This window comes from Saccopteryx leptura, chromosome 5 (genome assembly GCF_036850995.1).
Source record: "Saccopteryx leptura isolate mSacLep1 chromosome 5, mSacLep1_pri_phased_curated, whole genome shotgun sequence".
In the NCBI taxonomy this organism is placed as follows: Eukaryota; Metazoa; Chordata; class Mammalia; order Chiroptera; family Emballonuridae; genus Saccopteryx; species Saccopteryx leptura.
In genome coordinates, this window is record NC_089507.1 from 176,512,869 (window position 1) to 176,520,302 (window position 7,434).

At 41.0% G+C, this 7,434-nt stretch overlaps 1 pseudogene; it reads left to right on the plus strand.

Annotated features, from left to right (window-relative positions):
• Positions 1-6,320: 6,320 nt before the first annotated feature.
• On the plus strand, positions 6,321-7,160 carry LOC136406617 (ras-related protein Ral-B-like; annotated as a pseudogene).
• The last annotated feature ends 274 nt before the right edge of the window (positions 7,161-7,434 follow it).

The following is a 7,434-nucleotide window of genomic DNA, read 5'->3' on the forward strand; positions in this document are numbered from 1 at the left end:
TATCCAGCAGGACACCAGCAAATTATTAAGTGGGAAATGCAGCCTTGAGAATATGAGTGGAGAACAGAGGAAAAGAAGAGATGGAAACAGAGGGAAGAAAAAGAAGAGTAGAAGCAGGAAGAAAAATCACTAATTAGGAGTGTAGGGAAAATAAAGAAATTTTTTTTTTTTACTTATTCATTTTAGAGAGGAGAGGGAGAGACACACAGAGAGAGAGAGAAGGGGGGAGGAGCTGGAAGCATCAACTCCCATATGTGCCTTGACCAGGCAAGCCCAGAGTTTCGAACCAGCGACCTCAGCATTTCCAGGTTGACTCTCCATCCACTGCGCCACCACAGGCCAGGCGAAAATAAAGAAATTAATTATGTACTTAACACTTACAATATCCCATGTGATCTACGATTTCTTCACACTTACCTTTTAATATTCTATTTTTTAATCAAAAAGAATAAATTGGCAAAAAAAAAAACTCTAGAACTTTGGGAACAAAAAAAAAGAGGAAGAAGAGAAAAAGAAGGAGTAGAGGCAAGTAGCCCTCTGACTGTATAGCAAAACATTCTGGAAAAGCACAAAATTCCAACCAGTGTGGTAATGGTACAAAATCCACGGGCAAACACAGTGAGTAAAATCAACAACCCAGGAACAAGTACTTTTCATTTAATATATTACAAAAGAGTCATCAAACATGAAAGAGAATGAGGAAAAATATTCAATAAATAATATTAACCTGGATATCCTTCCCAGTGTGGAACCAGATACATTCTCTGAGGGGCTAAATGGCCCACAGGCTTAGGTTATGTGCCTAAGATAAATATTTGTATAAAAGCTGAAATAAATAACGACTATGAACATGGAGTTAACCTAAAACATGTTAGAAAAAGTAAAATGATTGCGTTGCATCAGAAGTCCATATTGAAACATTCATAGCTCTTCCTCTCCCATGTGGTCAGAGGTTACCCCAGATGTGTGATGGGACCCCCCAGATGTGCGATGGGAGAGCTGAGTATCAGGAGGAGAGCATCAGCAGGCCCTCTTGGGTCTTCAGGAAGGACGAGGTGCACCGAGTGCTCCCTGAAGTTTCAGTGCGAAACCAAAGACCAAAACAATATTTTGAATATTTTCTGTTACTGAATATTTCCTTTCTGATTTTTCATTGCTGAATCTCTCCAAGCTATTCTGGCTATCATTTTTACAAAAACCAAAAAAATAAAATAAAATTCTGGTTTTGGTTGAGTATGTTAGTGACCTGGTGGTGCTGATGACCCAACAAGCACGTAGCTAGCTGGTAGAGCCCGCAGATAAAGCCAGCTCCTGCAGAAAGCCAGCTCCTTTGCCCATGGCACTTTTTCCTCATTCAGGCCATAAATTCCTCACCTTTTCCACATTTCCCTTCCCACTCAGCATAAGTTATATCTGGTAGGTAAATTGTTGAGGCACTTTATTCAGCAAGTAGAATTGAGTTACAATTACCTGCCAGACCTCCTGGCAAAGCAGTAGGGACTCAATGCTGAGCCATATGGACAAACAGCCACAGAAAAACCGATAACAAGTGGTATATATGAGCAGAGTTGCAAAATCTCTTAGCCTTGCCAATGTAGAATTCATGCAAACATGTACAATTTCAGTTAGAGGAATTCAGTTCAGTGTTCCAACAGTAAGAGTCTCCCTCGCCATGACTGCAGCTGTGCATCCTGGGATAAAGTAAGTAATGCTTCAAGTCACTGCCGAGGCCGTTTGACGAGGGTGCCATCTGGCACATAGTCTTTACATTCCTTTTCCAAAAACCCAGAGCTCTCAGTCCCCAAGGGTTCAGGCATGGGAACTGATGGAAAAACAAGGTGGTCCTAGGAGATACCAGTGAATCGGCCCCCAAGTTCTTAAGAGAAGCTGTTGTAAGATCTCCCTTAACATAGTGTAGGTTGGTAATCTGAAGCCCAATATATTATGTGACCAAAGACCGGAAAAGGATATGAGAGATTTGGGGGAAATATCTATTTTACTTATATTTCAGGTAGCACCTTTCTCCAAAGAACTCAGGGGGCTGCTTGAACACTAGAAAGCATTATATACAGTGCTTCTGTTCACACATGTTTGCATGGATTGCTCAGTCTGCTTCCTCTGTGGTTTCTTTTCTCCCTTTCTTTCTCTTAGTACCACTCACAGTTGTAATGTTCTGGTATATCCATTTACTTAAATGACTTGAGACTTAAGTTTTAAGAATCTAGAATACCAAGATGACATGCTTAAAAAATACAATTTTTTTTTTTTACAATTACAACGTGTGATTCAGCCTTTTGTATCTTACATGTTGAATAAATGCATCAGCACACTAAGATATATTAACAGCATGTCCTGCTTTTGTCAAAGTGCCAGTAAACGCACATCCAGCCACTGGGAGCAAAAATGCCTGAGAAAGTAAGAACAGCTGTTCTTCCTATGAGGGATTAAATTCAAGGTGATTCTCCCCAAAGGATGACATGTGACCCAACAGATATCAAAATAATAGCTGTAGTAGGCCATTTGGCAATGGTTGGACAGAAGGCTAGAGATTGAATTTGAAGCTACAGTGGGTTTCCTAAGCCTGCCCTGAGGGGAGACCCACGCCTCCATGGCTCTCCATCCAGCGCCAAGTGTGGTAGCTGCATCTCCCTGCAGTCAGGAGAGTGACAGGAGGAGGAGGACTTGCACTGGGCTGAGAAGGGTGTGGGAGCAAGAGCTCCCGGCACTGACTCATGAAAGAGACAGCCCAGAAGAGAAAGAAAAGGTGGGATTTGAGTTGTTTTTTTGTGGTTTTGTTTTTGCTGTTGAAACCTAGTAGCCCCGCCTTTGGGCAGTGCAGACCTGAAATAACTATCACCAGTCAGACCAGCGCCTTCCTTTGGGGAAGAGTAAGCAAGAGAGAGGCTGAAAGTCTCCATTCCAGAGCTGTTCCCCCATGAAACGTGGAGATAAAAAGTGAGGAGGGAGATAAGTGCCAATTTTCCATGCATGTGTCAGAAAATAGTGTTGCTGGTGAGACTATTTTAAGTGTGGACATTGCTAGTGTTTCTCACTCTTGAGGATGTAGAGGGAAGGAATGTGGGCAGGAAGCTCACCAGCCTCTATCCTGACAATCACCGGTAGTCAGCCACACAACTTTTGGAGAAGAGATGATGGAAAATAACCACTAACATGGCATTTTAAGGTGTTTGGGGGCCACTAAAAAGTTGTATGGTTTGACCTCCTTTACAAAGTAGCACCTTGGCTTTTCCCTTCATTCCACTTGCTGCCTCCCTCCCACACCCAGCCTTGAGGTGGCACACTCCGTTCAGCCTCCAGCTGCGGTCAGGCTGCAAGCCACATTTGTGACGTCCCTTGGCTCATTTCCTACAGAAGGAAAAAAGCTAACTGAGGAATTTGTGGCTGTTCTCTTTGGTGTTATGAATAAAGCACTTACGCGCATAGTTCCTTTCCAAGCTAATTGTCTTCCCGGCCCGCGGTACAAATTACCTCACTGTACACGTGTCCCAAAAGCAATAAAGATGCTTGCCCAGCTTTCTAAATCAACTGACCGCTAGAGACCAATATCTCCTGAGCAGCTTTCCTACTGTATACACCTCTTCAAGTCCAGGTGGTCAGATGTGTGGCTGCAGTCTTATGTTGTGTCCATGAATGAGTGACGAATGTGACTGCCTCCATCAGAAGTGTGGCTTCAGCCCAGCTCAAGATGAGGACGCAACAAAGGTTAGCAAACAAGCCAGCTGACTCTTGCTGGCACTGCTACCACCACTCTGCTCACTCCCATGGTCCCTCTAGCAGGTCCAAACACTCTCGCTCTCTTGCCTTAGCTGCAGAACCAAACCTTAGATGTGGTTGCTACAGGGAGCTGTGGAGTCTTGAGAAGAGAACGGACGAACACCTGGTCCACATTCTGGTTCAGCACTTTATTAGACTGTCACTTTGGGAAAATCAATCCTCTTAGTCTCAGACAAGAATAAGTGAGATATTTTTCTAAAATTCTGTACATGATTCTAGCTATGGTAGACTAGTTTACAATAAGCCAAACTTCCCATATAGAACAACTAAAAACATTGAATAAGTATATTTAAAATATCTGTTTGGAGGCATCAGAGAGTTAAGGAGGCAGCAAGAATTTGAAGGGTCGTGATCCAAGACAGAAGAAAACTAGAGGTGAGTCTACATTTGGTCCAACCTTTCTCCTTGAGAAATTTCTGGATTCCAAAGCAGCACCTTATGTCCAGAAACAGGAGGGAGAGGAGGGGAAGAGAAACAGCAGTAAGTGACAACTAGCAGTCTGAGATATGGTAGGTGCTATGTTAGGTGAACTCACAAAGCTGGATACAGGGAACAAAAATTAGAATCAATGTACCAAATAGAAGCCCCGGGAAACAGCACTGGCTTTGGAGCGGGACCTATACAAATGTACACCCTAGAAGGAAAAGCAAACCACAGGCAGAGAGCAGGGAAAGCCAGGCACAGCTCCCGAAGGACTGGAAGGGTCGCCCCCAGCAGTCGGAGTGAAGCACCAGTCCATGGAGAGGAAAATAAGACTGTCCATAGCCTCTCGCTATCACTAACATTTACCAAATATAATAGCTGGTGTTTATTAAAAAGTACTCAGCATACCAAAAGACAAGTCAACATGACAATAGACAAGTTTAAAAAATAGGCCTACAGAAAGTCCAAGCAACAAGTTACCAGAAAAAAGGACTTTAAGTACCCATAATAAATATATTCAAGAAAATAGAAGAGGAGAGATTTCAGCAGATAATTAAAAACAATTTTTTAAAGAATTAAATGTTGCCTGACCTGTGGTGGCACAGTAGATAAAGCATCGACCTGGAACGCTGAGGTCGCTGGTTCAAAACCCTGGGCTGGCCTGGTCAAGGCACATATGGGAGTTGATGCTTCCCACTCCTCCCTTTTCTCTCTCTCTCTCTCTCTCTCTCTCTCTTTCTCTCTCTTTCTCTCTCTCTCCTCTCTAAAATGAATAAATAAAGTCTTTAAAAAAAACAATTAAATGCAAATTTCAAACTAAAAAATAAAGAAACTGAAAATAAACGCTGAATAGTTGGGTTCAAAAGAAGATAAGAATTGGTGAATTGGAGGAAGATCAGTACGAATTAATCAAATTGGGGCACAGAAGGAAAAAAATGGAAAATACAGAAAGGAACATAAAAGAAATATGGGACACAGAGAAGAAATGTAACATATAGTATAATTGAAACCTCAGAAGTAGGAAAAAAAATGTTGCAGAAAAATTACTTAAAGAAATAACGACCATAAACTCCGAAAGTGATGTAAAACATCAAATGTTAAATTTGCAACACTTATGCACCTCAAGCAGAAAAACATACAAAGAGATTCACATCTAGGTTTCCATAGTTCTATTAAATAGAGCAAACGGGGAGGAGAGGTGGGGGGAATCAGTAAGACTAGAGAAGATTTCAGTGAGATAACCAGCAAACTTGACTTCAACATGGGTAAAATGTTATAAATATATTTTTAACCCATGTGGAAAATTTAAAAAGTAAATATAAAAGGAAATTTTAAAAAGTAAATATAAAAATAAAATTGAGTCATAAAACAAGTTTCAACAAATCTCAGGGATTTTAATCAAAAGAGTGCATGTTTTCTGATCATAGTGGAATTAAACTAGAACTCTAAATTTAAAAATATATAACTTAAAAAATATCCTAATGCTTTCACATTAAGTAATACACTCCTTAAATCTCTATAGGCCAAAGAAGAAATCACAATGGAAATTTGAAATTCATAGAATTGAATGCTAATAAAAATATAATGTATCAAAAGTTTTGGGATACAGTAAAGCCATACTTAGAGGAAAATGTATGACCTTAAAAAGGGATATTTAAGAAGAAAAGTAAAATTAATGAGAAACTCCAGAAATTTGTTCAGAGAGAGGACAAAGGTGAGAACAATAGAGGTAACAACAGAAATAGGTGGAACAGGAGAGCAGCATGTCCGCTGCCGACCTTAGAGGCAGTGACAGACGAATCTCAGGTCTGCAAGTTGATCCGTGCTTGTTCCAGTGCTGTTAGTGGTGATTCTGCTTGTTTGAGCAGTGTCCTAACTGTGCTACTTCGCAGGTGAATACTAGAAACATTGTAACTTTGATGTTGTTGCCAAGAATCTCTATATCTGAAGACTTTAAAACTGTAGAGTATGAGGAAAGGATTGTACTTGAACTTGAAGAACTGACTATCAGTAGCAGAATGTAGGATGAATAAGATTCTCTAGTCAGGAGCTCTTCGACTGGATCTTCTGTCGGTGAGTCCCAAGCTCAGAAAACCAGCAAGATGGCTGCAAACAAGAATAAGAGCCCGAGCTCCTTGGCCCTTGCCAAGGTGATCATGGCTGGCAGTGGAGGGGTGGACAAGTTGGCGCTGACACTTTCGTCCACGTGTGATGAGTTCGTGGAAGATGTGAATCTACCAAAGGCGCCAACTGGAGAAAGAATGTACTCCCTGACGGAGAAGTCCAGATAGATATTCTGGACTCTCCTGGACAAGAGGACTGTGCAGCAATTCGAGGAAAATACTTTGGGAGTGGGGAAGGTTTTCCCTGGTATTCTTGATCACAGAATGTGAATACCGTATTTCCCCATGTATAAGACGCTCCCACATATAAGATGCACCTTAATTTTGGGACTTGAAATTTGAAAAAAAGAGTGTATTACATACAGTTATTGAACTCGTTTTATTTATCATAAAATTCATACAACTCCTCATCAAGAGCAAAAAAAGTGGGATATGAAAGAAAAAAAAGTAAAACCACTGTATAAGATGCACCCAGTTCTTAGATCCCAATTTTTTGAGAAAAGAGTGCGTCTTATACATGGGGGAATACAGTAATTTATAGCAATGGCCAATTCAGGGGCCAATCCTCAGTGTTAAGACTGAAGAAGATGAAATTCCATTGCTAGTGGTGGAAATAAAGTAAGACCTGGATAAGTGGAGGTGGGTGGTGTGTGTGTAGTAGGTGGAGACCTCCACCAAGGCTCAGGTCAATGTGAACAAGGTGTTCTTTGATCTAATGAGAAAAATCAGAGCAAAGAAGATGTCAAAAACAAGGACAAGAATGGCAAGAAAAGCAGTAAGAACAAGAAAATTTTTAATGAAATATGCTTCTCACTATGAATGCCACAATGGTAGATGAAGTATGTTGCCACTAAGGACGTAAGCAGATCATGAAGACAAGACTGTAGTCTAATTCTTGGTGTGTTCCCTGCTCACCCCAACATCATTCACACAGACTTCTTTAAATGGAGAAAAATGTTTGTGAATCAGTGGCTGATAGAAGAAATAAGCCCTTGACCCTGCAATGGACCAGCTACTTTGTCAGGAATTTGGGGTTCCCTTCTTCATCCCTCCCTCCCTTCCAGAAGTTTAATCATATGTACTTCTAGAGATA